The sequence below is a fragment of the Sitophilus oryzae genome, unplaced genomic scaffold (genome assembly GCF_002938485.1).
Source record: "Sitophilus oryzae breed Bouriz unplaced genomic scaffold, Soryzae_2.0 scaffold_1801_pilon_pilon, whole genome shotgun sequence".
NCBI classification, from domain to species: Eukaryota; Metazoa; Arthropoda; class Insecta; order Coleoptera; family Curculionidae; genus Sitophilus; species Sitophilus oryzae.
In genome coordinates, this window is record NW_022146504.1 from 1,196,897 (window position 1) to 1,216,329 (window position 19,433).

Genomic DNA, 19,433 nt, shown 5'->3' on the forward strand with positions numbered 1-19,433 from the left:
CAAGTGAGCAAATAAGGTGCTCGTTACAAAATCAAAAAATTAAATAGACACACTATGAGAGGATAAAATATAATTTGTAATATTAATAGTATACTTTTTTTAATCAACTATTGATTAAATGTTTTATGAACATTTTCTTAAATTATAATTATGTACCTTTAAAAAGTTTCGTTATAGCCTAAATAGCCTCATTTATGATCCCACTAGCAAAACCGGTGGTTAAAACTACAGGTTATAACTATGCTCGCTACTGTTATCGACGCCTAAGATCCTTATGATCGGCAGTCATTTTCACGCCATGCCTGCACCCCGTGTCCGCTGATGTTTGCGAGTAGCGGAGTAGTAGGCTTGGAAAACAGTTGAATATCAGAGATTGTTGATGGATTGTTGATTTCGGCCGAGAGAAGACATTACTCCCGATTACACTACCGTAGTTGGTAGTAATTTAAGTAACTCAGCTAAAAGTTTTTTCAGCTGGAATAATAAATTATAATACAAGTTCCAACTTCTGAAGATATTAAAATATCTACTTTTTTATTTTTATTTTTAGAATTTTCACAAATTATACTTCCTAACACTTTTAGATTATATAATACGTATACTCTTATATTTTTCGTATACTCGCTATTTAAACTCCTGTATTTGTATATACCAGTTGTTTACAATATTTTCCGATCGAGGCAGCACCGGCGGAGAATACACCAAGCCTATAGCAAACTCTGTATTTGTCTGTTTTCTATCATCCAAAATATATTACTTTAACACCAAAACATTAAGAAATGACAAAAGATATCTCTCTCTGCTTCCAAAGTAAAATTTGTAGAATTCGAATTCAAATTTACCCACGGTATAATTTCTTAATCTCTAAGATAACCATGGTTACGGCTTTACTCTATGGTTACGGCACTAAAAGGGATGCAAATACAGAAAAAATCCAGTGGCTCTCGTTTTTTTTAAATTGATATTTTTTTAATTTTCAAAATTGAACAACTCGGTTATTTTGAACTTATTTGAAGAACGGCACAGAGAAAATGTGTCTCTTTTATCGAGATTTACCAGCCCTGAAAATATTTGCAGTTATTTAAGACTTACCCTGTATACAGGGTGGTCCTAGTTGAATTCGGAAAACTTCGGCAGCATATTCTTCAGACGAAAATCTAAAAAATATGTAGGTGGCGTCCCCTACAAGTATGAGTCATATTGACATCGCAATAAAATTGTCCATTTAAAAATCACCCAGACAATAAAAATGAAATTTCTATATCCTGTATCTTTGAAACGAAGTAGTTTAGGACTTAAATTTATACGTACTTTATTATAATTATTTTCATCTACAAAAATTAATATGCTGCCGAGTTTCTCGAATATAATTGGGACCACCCTGTATATTTCAATATTATCTCTGTTTATTTATTGTATATACTGATGTCTGTAATTAATATTAAATAAACGGTGGGTTCTTTTTAGGGTTCTTTTACTCTCATACTACATATATCTTTAAAAATATTTTTTGTACAAACTATCCAAAATCAACTTTTTCCAAAACTTCATTTTATTGGCATTAAAATGTATCCTCTGCGTCTTTTTCGACTTATATTAAGTTTTATATTCACTGAAAGATAAAAGAGATTAAATCAGTTTCAACCCTGAAACTTATATGAGTTTGGTGAAAATGTGATTTTGGTTCCTTTCTGCCCTTTTTTTCTCAGATACTTAAAGTGTCTATAAGAGAAATAATCTTGAAAAAAAAACACACGCGGATATATATTTCCACACATAAGTATATTTCTTTACTTGCCTTTATTAATCTGAAGAAAATTAATTATTTTAAATAAATGAAAAACAAGCATACATATGTAAAGAGTGAATGAGAACTTAGGTAACTTGAGTGGAGGAATAGTAATACGTGGAGGAATTTGAAATATTTTCCATTCAATTATCTCTTTTGGAAAGCCGATTTCTAATCAACTTGCAGTCGAAAAAGAGCGCTATTCTCCCTATAAATGCTGTAATTTTGTCGATTATACAACTCTATGTATATTTTTCCTATATAGAAGGATGTGATTAATAAGTGATAATCCTTTAAGTGATTATCGCTTGGTGGCCATACTGTAATTGTCATTTTTTGAAATATTAATTCAGAAGTCATTTCTGTCGGTTCTACAAAATATCACAATAATTATTATAATAAAAATGTTTAAGATAAGAAGGATATAATATAATGTACTTTATTTCGTTGTATAATCTTTTGAATACAACTCGATGTTTCGGGATTATCTAATACTTTTGCCTGACACTCAACGCGATACCGGTAACACTAATCTTCCTTCGGAGTCGTAGTGTTGCCGGGTAACGCATTTCGTGTCAGGTAAAAGTATTATTCGGTAATCCCGAAACATCTTTTTCGGTAATCTCGAAACATCTTTTTCGGTAATCTCGAAACATCCCGAAACGGTTATTGCACGCAACTTTATTCCAATCTTGCTTTATAGGTTTGGTGCATTTCATGATTTTGAAAATTACGACCGCAGCGCTCGATACGGCAGATCTTAGAAGTATCCGACTAAAGTCACGTAGTCTGTTACCGTTAATGTCGATCGCATTGAAATAATATTGAAATCGTGGCTTTGTCATAATATTTAAGTATATTGGTTTTCATTAGTGCAGTTATTAAAGCTATAAAACGCTCAGGTACGAAGTTTGTGTGATGGAACGCTCTTTTGGAATCAAAACGCGTTTGGTTTGGTTAGGTGCTTGGTTTCGTGGACAATTTCAAATGATCATAAAATTGTCGAAAAAATGTTAATGTGTAATAGAGGGTGTAATTACGTGGTTGTTGGGTGCAATAACATTCAATAATTCAACTTTCTCGGATATTCAACTTTCCCGAAACATTGTATAGCTTCACAGCTTCTAAAACCGATTTGATCAAAAGCAAAAACAGTTTCAAGCAGTTCGACGGAACAAGTGAGTAAACAAAGTGCTTATTACATAATCAAACAATTAAATATAGGCACATTAGAGGATAAAATATTATTTGAAATATTATTGGTATACTTGTTTTAATCAACTAGTGCTTAAAATGTTTATGAACATCTTCTAAAATTATTGTTATGTTCCTTCTAAACATTTTCGTTATAGCCGAAATAGCCACAGCCATGTCCCCACTAGCAAAACGGGTGCATAAAACTATGCTCGCTACCGTAGTTGAACTCATATAAAAAGTTTTATTAGCTTGAATAATAAATTATAATAGATAGACCTTCTAAAGATGTCAATATATATATACTTTTTTATTTTTATTTTTAGAATTTTTACAAATTATACTTCCTAACACTTTTAGAATAATTATATAACCAATTTTTCGTTTATTCGCTATTTAAACCCGTGTATTTGTTTAATCCGCATTTTACAGTATTCCCCGATGGTAGCAGAACCGGCGGAGAATGCACCAAGCCTATAGTCGCCAATATATTTTTGCAATTATGTACAGGACGATTATGGCCAACGAGAGACTGGCAGACTAATGTACTCACAAATTGATACCAGTATGAGGAATTTGTCAATCCTCTAAATGCTCACCTCGCTTAACTGTATTGAAAAAGAATTTATTAATTTTTAAGACTTAATATGCATTTCTTGTAACACATTCATCTTTTAGTTTTAGTTTGTATCTTGTAATATAATCATTCAGTTTAGTAATTTTTATTTTTATTTCCCTTTTTCCCATTATTATTAATGACAATTTTTTTATAGCCAATTATATATTATTCATATTTTATCAACTGTGTAGTTACCTCCACTTACTTTGAATCCCACTCTTAAATTTATGATACAGGGTGGCCCATCGAAAACGTTCCGCAAGGCATAACGGCCAGGGTTTTTTTTTTCAAAAAATCCAAAAACACGTCAATTTTGTTTGTGAGGGGGACAACTTTTGCCCCAAAAATGATTGCAAAATCTTCAACCCACTAAGCGGGGGTGTCATCCCCCAACTTTTTTCAAATGGGAAGGGGGGTCAAGTGGCGCCGCAATGAAAAGATTTTTTTTCTATTCTCTATATTTCCCCGCTTCGTTTTTGAAAATCGGTCAAGTCATTGAGGAAATATAAAAGATTGAAATTTGAAAAGTTTATTTAAACATTTATCAGAGTAAATGATAAGGATAAATTCCTTCGACCAATGTGCTGTTTTTTTCTTATTAATTTCTAGATGTTTAGGCATTTTTTCACTTGCCACAAGGTTGAATGATCAGGTGCGGTAGTTGCTAAAAAGCTGTTCTGACTTGTGCGTTGAAGTTCTTCTCAATATCGTTAAACTGACCTACAATAGAATTTCCAAAAATACCAGCCCACACGTTCAATTTCTGAGGGTTTTGTGTGTGCACCTCGTGAAAAACACTGGAGTTGTGCTCAGCCCAGTACCGACAGTTGTGCCGACTGAATTTTGTACGGATGGAACTTGGTGTTTTTTTAATATCCTTTATGGACACTTGTACGATTCACGCCGGTCTCATTGGCTAATTTTCTTGTACTCAGCGTACTATCCATGGCAACTTGGCCCAGTACGAATACCTCCATAGCTTCATTTACTACAGGATTTTCTCTCTGCCTCTTTTTATTCATAACGGAACCAGTTTCGCAAAATTTTGCTACTATCTTGCGAACGATACATTCATTATTTTTAAAATAAAGTTCTATTATTTCCACTTTTTCTGCAAGTGAGTACACCATAATTGTTAAAAAGTTTTACGATATTGAGAAGAACTTCAACGCACAAGTCAAAGAACAGCTATCTAGCAACTACCGCACCTGATCGTTCAACCTTGTGGCAAGTGAAAAAATGCGTAAACATCTAGAAATAATAAGAAAAAACAGCAAATTGGTCGAAGGAATTTATCCTTATCATTTACTCTGATAAATGTTTAAATAAACTTTTCAAATTTCAATCCTTCATATTTTCTCAGCGACTCGACCGATTTTCAAAAACGAAGCGGGAAAGTATAGAGAATAGAAAGCCCTCTATATTGCGGTACCACTTAACCCCCCTTCCCATTTGAAAAAAATTGGGGGATGACACCCCCGCTTAGAGGGTTGAAGATTTTGCAATCATTTTTGGGGCAAAAGTTGTCCCCCTCACAAACAAAATTGACGTGATTTTCTGAAAAAAAATTACCCTGGCCGTTATGCCTTGCGGAACGTTTTCGATGGGCCACCCTGTATATAGTTTTGCAATACAAGGATGGAGAAATTTTTTACTTTTTTACTTATATTAGTGCTAATCAGTTTTGTATAGCTTTAAACTTCACTCAGAACCTCGCAATATTAGTGGAATAAATTAGTGGTTTCAATTACACTTTATACTTTTTAGTTTACGATCATTAATAATGTTTAAAAAATACAATTAAACTTAATAGAATATCCTAGTAACAGCTTGCGTTAGTCACTTATATCAAAGGTTGTATCCATAGAGAAAGCTTAATATTTAGCTTATAAAAAAATCAACTTTTGATTTCTAAGCACAATTTCTCTTGACGGAAGATAATTAGAAGCCAAAATTACATTTTTTGCAAATTTTGAATTATATATAGGGGAAAAGTTAAAAGTTTGATAACTTTTTCTACTAATTGCAAATGTCTACCACTAATTTTAACGTTCTGAATGCTTACATTCAAACCTAAGGACCAAACTTCTACCCTAATTGAAACCACTAACTTATTCCACTAATTGCGTGGTTCAGAATGAAGCTTAATGCAAATAAGTATAACAATTGTTTAAATTATATGTAATATTTAATAATAAAATAATGATTTATTAATAAAATATATACATAATTAATGAAATATAGAATCGAATCAAACAACACCGAACGTATCCATATCCATTGAAAGGTCCCCTGTTTTTAATTAAATTTGACTTTTCCCTTCATTTCGAAAGGAAATAACACACGTCACAAGTTTTCTCTAATCAGACGAAGTGTACTTGAAATCGGTTCCCTTGAAATCGCTATATACAGAGGGTGAACTCAATCAAAGAGAAGTGAAAATCCAATTCAGTAAGCAATCGGCAGTCTGCACTACACGATGTCATTATTTTAAATCGCGCGTCCGAACTTTTGGAAACAGTGAACAACTTTGAACATATTTCTTTTTTTTCTTTCCTGCTGTTTAGTTACTGCTCCAAATTTCTAAAACCAATATATTAAAGTTTAATTAGTATTAAAAAAATACATGGCTAAAATTCTTACTCATTTATTTTAATCTTTGTAGTCTCTAATATTGTATCAATTTTAAATTCGAACATAACTCTGGTACTAAGTTGTTAATCTAAATAACCAGAACCATCAAAATTTTTTTTTCTTTGAATGTGGTAGTCATAGTACACAGTGATTCAATATTGATACTAAAAGAATGTCGATCTTCTAATATACTTGAACACGAGCACGTAAGTTATACAGGGTGACGCGTCTCGAACGCCGCGAAATCTCCAATCTCCTTTATATCGAAATGAAATTTTGGCAGCATATTATGTAGGTTAACTGAAAGCATTTTATAAAAATATATAGAATTATACAGGGTGTCCCTCAAAAAAGTTACACATCAAAGTTGTGTTCTTTTTTCTAATGGAACACCTTATAAATTAATTGATTTTCGGATTCTAGAAAAAAATTTCGATAACAAATTTAATAAAAAAAAATTGGCGCGGGGAGGCACGTATAGCCGCTCATACTCAAATATGTTAATAAAAAGTTGGTAGGCAGTTCTTTTAGTTTCAAAGTAAAGGAATCTTTCCAATTTTTTTTATCTCAAAAACTGCGACTTTTGACTGATTTTTTTGCAAATATATATATTTGAAAATTTTGTTGCAAATATTATTCCTAATCTTAAATTGAAAACCGCGTTTCGGTAGCTACTGTAATTTTGGAGTTACGATTTTTTTAAATTTTTAACCCTTTGGTAAGGGGGTATGGGAGAACCCCCTTACCAACCCCCCGCCCCCACCAAAAACTAATGGCCAGATTCTCGGGTGCCACAGTATTTTTGTGCCAAATTTGGTTAAAATCGGTTTAGCGGTTTTTGAGTTATCGTGTTACAGACGGACAGACGGACAGACAGACAGACAAACAGACACCATGAAAATATTTTGTATTTAGGTCATTTATGACCCAAATAACTCATTTTGAGTGAAAGTAAAAAATTTTTTTTTGCCGATCTTAATAGCCTACCATACCTATTGGTATGGTCGGCTAAAAATTAAATTTCGATAACAGCTACTTAAATTTTAGTTGATCTTGTATAGCCTGATATTTAATTATTACAGTAACCACTGTATCTTAAACCAAATTGAAATTTGACTCGGAAAGTTATACAGGGTGAGGCAAAATTAATATGGTAAATGCACACTGCATTCACCAACTAAGAGAAAAATATCAATTCTTTCTGATGTAGGATAACTTTGCATTTTCGGCAAATTTCTTAGATTTTATTTTGTTTTAACTGACACAAAATGATAACTAGTTGTTAAATTTCGACTAATAAGACAGCTGTGTTGAAGTAACGTCAGACATATCATCAGCCACCTGGATTTTATCAAATAATAGAGGTCTATTAAGATCAAATCATGTAAATAAACATATCTAGGAAAATCTTTGTTTCAGGGGTAGACGACCTTAATAGTATTTTGAAGAAACATGAATTCTCCATTGAATATCGGAATAATATAATGGGTGTTCCATTTAAAATAAAAAAGTGTAAAGCATACCACGCATTTGTGCGAAGCGCAAATGCGCGGTATGCTTATATGTGGTGTTCCATTACAAAAAAACACAACTTTGATATGTAACTTTTTTTGGGGACACCCTGTAGAATTCTCTATATTTTTAAAAAGTGCTCTGAATTAACCTACATATGCTCACAAAATGTTATTTCAATACAAACTGTCGTTCTCCTTGGAGCCTCCGCGGTGTATGAGAGGCGCCACCCTGTATATATACGAGCTTATAATACAGAGTGGCGCATCTTATTCGCCTTGGTTGATTATACGAAAAGTGAAAGATATAGAATCAAAATATTTTATGTGTATATGTGGGGAGGCAATGTGCACAATTTAAAGTTATTGAAATATACAGGATGTTTGAGAACTAAGATCCATACCAAAGTTATATTTTTTCTTATGGAACACCCGGTATTTTATTTCATTTTTGGATTCTTATGCTCAAAAAAGGCATTTACTATAAGGATTAAATATATTTACAAGCTTTAATTTTTGAGATATGTAAAGATATTTAAATACGCATGCTATAATAAAAAAAATGTCAACACCCTGTACATTGCTTTTCAGAATTAATTTTTGTGGTGACTTTTAAGCCAGATAAATAAACTTTACTGAAAAATTTGATTGCTTTGTTTCGTGTATAGAGGGGTATCAAATATCGCTGGTCTATTTTAAAAACTTCGTTATTTTAAATACAATACCCTGTATTTTTTTTAAACAAATCGAAGCAGATTTTAATGCTCTTTCAAACTATATTAAAGGTTTCCTATACCTTTCTAGCATAGGTTTTGAATAAACTTCAATTTTTCAATAAAATAGCAACAAAGAGGGCTGATGTCATGGCTAAGTTTCTAGTAGGTATTTTTAATATCGAAATTAGTTTATTATATTATTTAGCAAATCAGGACAAGTAGTTTATCAAAGGAACGCTTATCAGGAAGATTTCTATTTGGATATCTTTAAGCATAAGTTCTTGAGGCAAAGAAGCAATTTTCCTCACAAAATAAAATCACTAGTAACATATCCATTCCTTCCGCCAACAGATACTGCTTTATTTTTCTTGATAAAATATGAATACTTACTTATTAAACTATTGTGTGTAAATTTAAGTAAACTAAATCTAAATAATAATGCCCATAAACTAATTTCGATTTTGAAAATAGTTACTGCCACTAGAAAAAAAACTATGGCGACACCAGCCTTCTTGATTGTCATTTTATTGAAATATCGCTTTTTATAAAAAATCTGAACTAGATAGGCTGAAATGATAGGCTGATATAGTTTGAAAGAGCATTTAAATCTGCTTCGATTTATTTAAAAAAAAATGTAAAATAAATATTTAAAATAGATCAGCAATTTTTGGTACCCCTGTATAAATTTAAGGAAGCGATGAATTATTTCAGTAAAATTTATTTCTCTCGCTTCAAGTCAGCACAAGAATTAATTTTGAAAAGTAATGTACTTATGCTACAATAGTTAGTAATCTACTAACTATTGTAGCATGCATATTTAAATATCTTTAAATATTTGAAAAACCAATGATTTTAAACGTATTTATCCCTGATAATAAATACCTTTTTTTGGGCCCAAAAATCCAAAATTGAAATAAAATTTCGGGTGTTTCATAAGAAAAAATATAACTTTGGTATGTATCTTAGTTCTGAAACCCCCTGCAGATTTTAGATTTGAAAAGTTTTGTGGTAATGGCATGAGTCTCATTTATTAAATTAAATAAAGACAATGAGGATTCGATTTTTTTAGCCTTAATATCCTTTTTTTCCTTCTATGAGGACCTTCTGTTACTTATTATTTGTGTGCACCAAGAGATATTTAATTAGAATTGAACTTTTAAGCTTTGATGAAGTGATATCCCGCTGAAGTGATAGAGCAAAGAACAATTGCAATTTCCAAGAGTTTTTATAGCAGAAATCTTAAAGATCAAAAACATTTACCGAAAAAATGGGTATCCGAAAGATTAATCAAAAAAACTGTTAAGAAAATTGGCAAACATCGACCGCCAACCATAATGAAATTGCAATGTCCTGCACCTCATATTATAAACAAGTGAGTGATAAAATAAAGAAGATTGAAAGGAAGTGCAAAATGCAAAATGCAAATATTTTATGCAGCTTCGACAACATTAATGACTGTAATTAAAGAAACAAAATCTGAGAATTCCACATATTCCATATTCTACTGAACCTAATTTTTAAGCTGCAAAATAAACCGCAGTGTGTTAATTGATTGGCTATGAAAAAGTTCTGCCATAATTAATAATGCGTACCCTAATCACTGAACACATAATTGCACAGCTGACCTAACATGCAGCACAATTCCCGCGAAACCTCAGAAGCCGCTAATAATGGCTTTGAAATACCTGACAGCAAATTGATAGAGAACGTTGTGGGACGGGAATAGACAGAGTTGATAAAGCAGAAATATTTTATATATTAATCCATATGATATTGATAATAAAAGGGATTTCTATCAAGGGTTCTTATTTCTCTCAGTTTTATTAAAAATAATACAGACGGTAATCGCAAAACAATTTCCGATGCACGTTATCAATCATATCTAAATTGACACTAAAGCATATAAACCTTGACTAAACGAAATTTTGGCAAAAATGTTTAAATGTGTTGTATAATTTAAGATACCGAGCAGCTCTTTATTTTACTTTCTAGAGCAAATTATTTTAACAGATATTTTATTTAGGTTAAACCTGCAAAAATTTGTTTAAAGCGATTTTTATGATCGCCATGTTGGTCACATTGGGCTGCGATCAGCAATGTTGTCCTTTATTACTTGATAATTATCACAATTTCAGTTCTAATTTTGTATAATTTCGTGTTGTTTAATCTTAGGGAATAATTCTCTAATTTTTTGCCGATTTTTATTGTCTTTTTTTAAAAACTGTACTTTTCAGCACAAACGTTTCTTTTAAGAACTAAATATTCGAGTTTTTGTATTGCATTTCTTGAAATTTTGTGTTGAAAATATGCTGAAGCATTTAAACAGTCGAAGCAAAGAGCTTTTATCTTTCCTGATAAACTATTTTGAACGAGAACGTGACAATAAAGATTCTTTATTGACTGCAGTCAGAGAAGTATTCAAAGTTGATCAAGTGCATCGCAAATTGTTTTTCGATTACTTTATTATTTATTTAAATATGATTAAAAAATATAAAAAAAGACTACCCAAAAACCCAAAAAACCTACATTACTACTGTTCTATGTGTGTGTATCATAATATACTAGTTAAGTATCGATATCATGCTATGATTTGTTCATTCAAAAAAAGATTCAAATGACAGTGTAAATATCCTTGTTGCATGTAGTGATGAGCAGAGACTGGTCTTGGTCTTGCGGTCTTGGACTTCCCTATAACTTTTTTATTTTTACAGATATAAAATCGAGATGTGGTTTGTTAATATGACATAAATTGGAATTGATTGACGTATTCAATTGTTTCCGGTCGTTTCCTGTTTCACCGGAAATTACTACAATTTTTGATTTTTATTTAGCAGTATTTTTCTACTTCATTCGATAGAAAATGACACTCTGAATAGAATAACAACATCATATGTCAACTTTGAACATTCTCGAATATATTTTTGTTTTGAAATTGCAACATGCGATTCATAACGACAATTTGACTCGAAATCCCAAGTGTATGGTGTGAAATTATTCGTAAAAAATGCTTTTTCCAAATATGTCAATGAGCCACCCTCGTTCCATTTGAAAAAATTGAGATGATTAAAAATACTATTTGGACATCTTTCAACCGGTCAGGACAAGACAAGAAAATCATTAGACGATCAAATCTATTTTTCCAAGGCTCCTTGATTAAAAATTAGTTTTTTTTAATATAGTCATGGTACTCTAGATTGAAATTTAAAATACGATTTTGTTTTAAGCGAAAATGTCGAAAGTTCACATATGTATGACTTGTCATTCTATTCAGAGTGTCATTCTCTATCGAGTAAAGTAGAAATATACCGAGGGCGCTATTTAAAAATCAAACGTTATAGTCATTTCCGCTGCAACATGATTTCATCAAGTACAAATAACGCATTGATATGAATATCGTGCTAAAAATATAATCTAAAATCTATAAATATCTGTTTTTAAAAATATTCTTTTTTGTTTCAGGTAAGAGACTACTCATCATTTCAATCTACCTCTTAAGAGACTAAAGCAATAAATTTGTAAGTAGATATTAAGAAATAAGTCATTCTTTATTATCTGGTTTGAACATTCTACATATTATGTAGTAACATATGAATATAAAACCAAATCAAACCATTAGTTAACTTAGTCTATCGTAGGAAATAAAATATAATGTAGTGTAGTAGTAATAACAGCAATACGTAAATCTATATTATTTTTAACTGTGTAACCAATATATAAGCTCTTAAAGTTTAGCCCTTGTCAAAATTTGGTCATTAAAAAACCTCTAAAACACTATGCGTATGAATCATTATATTTTAATATGAATTACTCAGGATATTAATGTGAAATACTGCAGTAACTATACATAGAGAAATTGGAACAACTTTCGTTGCAAAGTTATTTTAATTTCCCTATACAGGGTGTCCCAGAAATAAGTGCAAATATTTTAAAGGGTGAGAGACATATTTTCCCTTTATCGTTTTTCAAATAAGTCCAAAATATCGGAGTTATTTTACAAAGAAATGATTTTTTGCTAAAATTTTGAGAACTACTGGATCTTTTCTGGATTTTCTTTCTTGTAAATTTAATCTAATACCTATGTTGCCATATTATCAAGAAATTATGTTTTTTAACTAAAAACTAAAAAAAAATACAAATTTTTTTTTTAAAAATTTCGAATTTTCAATTTTTTTTTTGCGAAAAAAACTTCATAGGCGTGTTTCTGGGGTTGTATTACTATTAGTCTACTATCAGTAGTTAATAATACCAGTTAAAATATTTGCACTTATTTCTGGGACACCCTGTATATATAGCAGTAACTACATATACTAACTTCCTTTAATTATTGATTTGAATATTTCGCAGTTTCAAACTTATGGAGAAATATAATATGATCGAAAAAAAAACGGCATTACGATGGCTTTGAAATGAAGGTCGCAGTCATTTTGCATATAATGGGGAATGTCATGGATCATCACATCCAAACTAAATTGTCTTCGTTTTTTTTCGATTATATATATATTTTTTTCGGTATAAATCGATTACGGTATAATATATAAAATAATATTCTTATATTATTTTTGGAGTCTGGAATATAATATTATATACTATAAGGTATAATGAGGGATGAGGGACGCCGCATCGTAAAGGTTCAGATAATTACGATTAATGGTATCTACTTACAGGTAAACCTATTCAATGTCTTTTTTAATAATTTACTTACAGTTAATTTTACGGTAGCATATTCTGTAGATAAAAATAAGTAAAAAAGTTTGTATAAATGTATGTTAATACTTAGTTTCGGGAATACAGGGTGTAGAAGTTTCAAATTCAATTTTTTTCAAATAATTTATGAAGCAACGTCAATATTTGGATAAAAATTGGTATCTGGGGGGTTTTTTAATATGAGAAATTTGATTTTGGTGTCAATATTAATCCTACATGTGTTTAAACTGTTTTGAAGAGTAATAACTTTTCGTCCGTACCTGTATAAAACTACTGAGTGAAAAAATATACATTTCGGTGACTTTTTACGTAAAAAATGTCTCTTAGTAAAAATCGCTACGAGTAACTGTTCTCAAGATATTTAGAATGGAAATAGCTCGGAAAATAGCCAATACTCATAAATTTTTCTGCGAATAAATGATGATAAAACAGTTTCTGATGAACTTTTGACACAAAAACATTTCAAATTTATGATTTCAGTCTAACTATTTAGTCAACATGTTTAATTAATGTCAATGATGACAGGTATTGATAAATTCGATTCCAAATATCTCGAGAACCATTACTAGTAGCGATTGTTCCCAAGAGACTTTTTTACGTAAAAAATGTCGTAAATGTATATTTTTTACTGAGTAGTTTTATACAGGTAGGGACTAAAAGATATTACTCTTCAAACCAGTTAAAAATATGTAGGTGGCGCCCTCTACAAGTAGGAGCCATATTGACATCAAAATCAAATTTCTCATGTCTATATATATATATATATATATATATATATATATATATATATATATATATATATATATATATATATATATATATATATATATATATATATATATATATATATATATATATATATATATATATATATATATATATATATATATATAAAACAAATATTTACGTCATAAATTACTTGGAAAAAATCGAAATAAAAATGAAACTTCTACACCCTGTATCTCCGAAACTTTTTTACTTATTTTTATCTGCAGCATATGCTTCCGAAGATTTCGGAATACAGTTCGGACCTCCCTGTATATACTATTACGATCTATTATAAAAAAAATAAATAAAATAATATTCAGATAATATCAAATATGTTAAAAGTTGCCTGACTTTAGTCTGATAATTTATTTTGTAGATATATAGCAAATTATCAATTTATTACAAGACACAAGTTCTTACTTTTTTCGCAAATTTATTAAGTTAAATCAAGAATAATACAGATACCATGGTAATGATTTACTAAATTCTAACACACAATATTTTAATTATATTAATTTTATTTAATGCGGTTTATTTCATGAAGATAGAATTATGTTATACTATAACATTATAATAAATATACTATGAGCAATAATAACATTTTTAAATATTATTTATTTTGTAGTATATTAAATTGATAGGTAGCTATCGCAAATGAATATTATATCGCACTAATACTCGTATTAGTACATTACATTTTTATAGCATGTGTGGTTATAGGTTATAGGTGATGAATAGTACCTAATTCGAATTGTGTTGCATATAACGCACGAATATAACTACCCAAGTAGCATTTGGACGTTATCTAATGTCGGGTATACGTCGCGTTCAATAAACCCGACGTCGGGTACCAACGTCGCATCGGTTCAACCGTCTGACGACTCTTATTTGCACCTAAATGGGGAATAGAGATTCGGGTCGCCTCGACGTCGGTATCTGACCTAATAGGGAATGTAATTCTACCAATTACCAACGTCATATTACGTTGGATTTTAGTCACTTAAAATTCGTCGCTAAGCACTTACGTTACGTTTGGTTTCAAATTCGCTACCAAGAATACATAAAAACCTAACCAACTACTTAATTACAAATGGATTCATAATCACTCCTCGAATATAACTATAAGTGCCTACGTAATTTCATATTATAATAATTCTGAATCATTAATCCAGACATCAGTTTTGTCAAAGAAAGTCACTTTTTTATATATCTGATTAAAATACTCCGGAAAACAACGAGCGCCTTCAAAATTAGGTAGATTTATGAAATAAAAATATCTATAAAAAAGTAACTCCCAAAATATTATTTTTTATTTTCTAGCTGGTCTAATCATAAAACTGTACTGTGGCTCCCCCCAAACTCAACCTTATCAATATTATTCTACTAGAAATCGGAATGTGAATATAAATTTTAAAAACAAAAAACGATTTTAAAATGACTGACAATCGGATACTTGTTAAAAATGGCGAATTTCTGTGTCCGATTTAATATCAACAATATACCAATTCCGACCGGGTCTCCAACATTAGTCGTCTTACACGACTGAAGTCATCAAACCGGACGACCGGCAATCGTATTATGACGTATATAATTACAACGTACGCCACGTAAAATTTGCGAACGGCCGGCATACGTAGGAGCATCCGTCGTCGGCCACAGAGCATAATATAATTTTTCGTATTCCTGGTAAACGACATTGTCTGTTATTGGTCTAAGATAGGTCAATGGTTTGTTGTCAAAAAATGTTTGACGGTTCAATGGTTTCGTAGGTATCAGTGATTTGTGGATTTCTGCAATTATATTTTAGTTTTTGTTTTCTCCTTAAATAATGGGCAGCCACTTTTTTAAGATAGTACCTATATATACAAAATTTAAAAGAATTGGAACTAGTACCTCACATGCATGTGGGAGGAGGATGGGGTCTGCTGGTTTCCTAAGATAAAAATTGGTCAAATGCGAGAACATTAGACATTATATTATTATAAACTTTTTTTCCGATTTAGCTGAAATTTTGAATGCGCGTATTAATAAGTAATTTAAAAAAAATGAAGAAACGCATTACTAAAAATTGTATTAATCAATAATAAATATGTAAAAAGTAAACATAAATATGTAAAAATATGTAAAAATTAAAAAAAGGCACCTGGAGTACGATTCGAACCTGCCTTGCTACGGCTCAACGCCTTCAAGCCCTAACGCCTTTAACCACGCGGCCAACGGAGGCGAGGACTTGAAATATTGTATGTAAAATTCTTACTTGAACGATAATGTTTAGTGAAAGTACATTTTTATTTATAAGCATTTATTTAATTCTGTTTTTAGTATTTGTTCTTATAGCGGCAACTATTATGATTATCTGTAAAAATTTCAACTGTCTAGCTATAACGGTTCATAAGATAGACCTTTGTGACAGACGGACGGACAGCGAAGTTTTAGTAATTGGGTTCCCGTTTTTACCCATTGGGTACGGAACTCTAAAAAAGAAATTAAGATGCACCAGTGTAATGCAGCATCTCTTCCGGATAAAAAGCATACGTGGGTGGAGACATCACTACTACTATTATTATTTTGCAAAAGCCTCGTCCTCTTTCTGTAGAATGTAGATGAATGTCTAAATGCCTTTTTAGTGTTTTTTAGGCATAATAAAAAAATTAAGTTTGTTTACAAAAACTTTATTAGGTTATGTTCATGATGTTCATTAGGTCGCAAATGCTACTTAATGGGTTGTATTTACGGACGTAAATAGAGATACATAAATTAGATTATAAATATGAACATAAAATACAACAAAATATAATTGGACGTTGCTTTAGGGATTATCAATGAGACGTATCCTATTCGGACAACGGGTAGACGTCGGGCTAGTTCAAGTATATGTCCGTCGTTTAAGCCAACGTGGGAACGACGTTGGGAAATTAATAAAAATAGTACGTTGTTATTTTGTACGTCGACAGATCGTTGGATTTACCGACTCGGATCCAACGACGTCGCTTTGAATAGGAAAGCGACCGCACCGGTCGTATCACCAGCACCCGACCTAAATTTGCACAAAATCTGACGTCGCTTCAGGTCAGATTTAGTTCGAAGTCAGATAGATGCTTTTTGGGTATGGAGATCGTCTGCACGTTGTGGGAAATTTCTACATTATATTTCATTTTAGAATTACATACAATGAATAGTATGAATAATAGCTGCAAATTTTAATCATCTTTGTCGTTGGGCACGAGTCATACTAATATCCACAGGTACTCAATTCAGACGCAAAGACTTACCATACAACTTGCTTGTGTCAACTAAACGTTGCAGATAAAAAAAGCAAATGGACAGCAAGTGTAAACAAATTTTATAACTGCACAAACTTGGAAGACCGAGTTAAATCTTTGAACAATTTTATTAACCAAGTTCTGGACCAATTTGAATTTTGTCTGTTGATAAGACGCCTTTTGTTGTTGACTTGCCTTTTTTAACTTTAATTAAAGAAATTGCAAAAACTAACTACAACAATGTTTCTTTCATGATGATCCAAAATAAATATACCAGGTGCGCCTTAAAAGTGGCTCACACCCAATCACTCCTATAACTTAATACAAAAAAACTGAACGACCAGTAGTTGTAATATAGACAAAAACAAATTTGCAGCTATCTTTCTTGCGCGTTTTATTGCCATTGTAGCCTTTTTATAATATCTGTATTGCAGTTCTTTCACGTCTGTCCATATAAAAAATTACGGCTCCCATCTACGTGATCAGTTTTAAGATATTAAATGCAGCGTATTCGAGAAACTGCACACTGTTGGTTGCAGGGAATCGACAATTTTGACAATAGCTGGTGGGCGACGCTTTTGCTATTATCAGATGTTGTTATCTTTGTTATAGAATGCGAACAAGGTAAACTATCAAAGTGTTCTCGGTCTATTCAACAGCGAAGAAGCGTTTTATGTGCCGCGACGGTATATACTCGTAAAATGAAATTAGAACGACTAGCTTTGTAATTTGTAGCCGTTCTTAGCTAGCAACGTGCACCTTTAATTTATTTTTAGAGGAATATGTTAAGAAAATAACCATTTTCAATAAAATGTCTTGATAAGTGCATAAAGCCATGACATAAGATGTGATGGTAATGACTTCATGTTATAGACGGTGTCTCTGGTTGAGTATGAATTGCACTTTAGAAAAAAATTGGAGTTTCGAAATGGCAATATTTTTATAAATATGGAAATAAGTTACAATTACAACATATAAAACTACCCTAAACTGTTTCAGCTCCCCTTTTCAGCTAATTTGTTATCAAAGTTTTGCCATTTAAGTATTAATTACTTCATAAATTTTTAACATATTTAAAAGTAATTTTAAATAAACAAATACACTGCTAATATAAGTTTTTGATAATGTGAAATTTTACAGTATTTGTATTTTTGCAACAGTTATTGATTCAGCTCCTGGAAAAAAGAACGATTGTATCACGAATCAATGAACTATTGTATAATGTAGATATTAATTATTATACAATCAAAATATACTGTAGGATATCAGGCTTAAATATAACATTATTCTTTTAACTATTACAAAGAAATGTGAATCATGATCTATTAAATTAAGGATAAATAACAAATTAAAATCATAAACATTTATATTTAATTGATCATATAATTAGGCGATTATCAACAAAAATGTATATCATTCTACTGGTAGACATAACATTCCTTTTCCATATTACTACCATATTCAGAATAGAACAACAATACTCAGAAAATAAAATATACAGAGCAGAGGTGTCACAAAAAGAATGCAGCACTAACGGAAATATTAAAAGCAACTTTCTCATTTTAAATAGAATAGCATTTTTTTACTTAAATTTAAATTCTTATTAAAATTTGGTAGGAAAATGATCAAACTATAAAAATATTTAAAATATAAACTTTTAGAGCTAACAATATGTTACTCGATACTCAATATGTTAATATTAATAATGCGAATTAAGCTTTAAATTAATTCAAAAACAGCTAAAATTATTACTTTTTTAAAAGAGCAAGTGTGCTGCTTCAAACTTCACTAATAAACTGTCGTGTTTATGTTGACGCGACCGCGCATGCGGCAGTCGGCGATTTCCGGCCTCAAAATTGTTGGTTGCACAATTTATTAATTTCAAATGTCCATTTAAAAAAGCGCAATTTTTTTGTTCTAAAATAAGTCAATTCTTACAATTAATTTTCAATATTTTATTGTATATTAATAATTAAAATTAATTAAAAATTAAATAAAAATATTATTTTTTTGTAACTGTGCATCCCTGTGCATAATTCCTTTGTTAGATGGAGTATTTATAAGTATTTATTATATTATTTATAATACAAACCGACAAATTACTCAGCGGTGTTTACAGAAAATAACTATTTGGTTTTGTAATTTTTTTTTGATGTAATAAAATTATATTTAATAAATGTTTAACTTTTAAAACATTTAACCATAAATGAAAAATCCTTTTTCGACACGCCATTT

At 30.8% G+C, this 19,433-nt stretch overlaps 1 protein-coding gene across 1 annotated transcript in view; it reads left to right on the forward strand.

Annotated features, from left to right (window-relative positions):
* The window catches only part of LOC115883013, a 638,791-nt gene that overhangs the window by 381,844 nt on the left and 237,514 nt on the right, over window positions 1-19,433 (forward strand). The window lies entirely within an intron of this gene.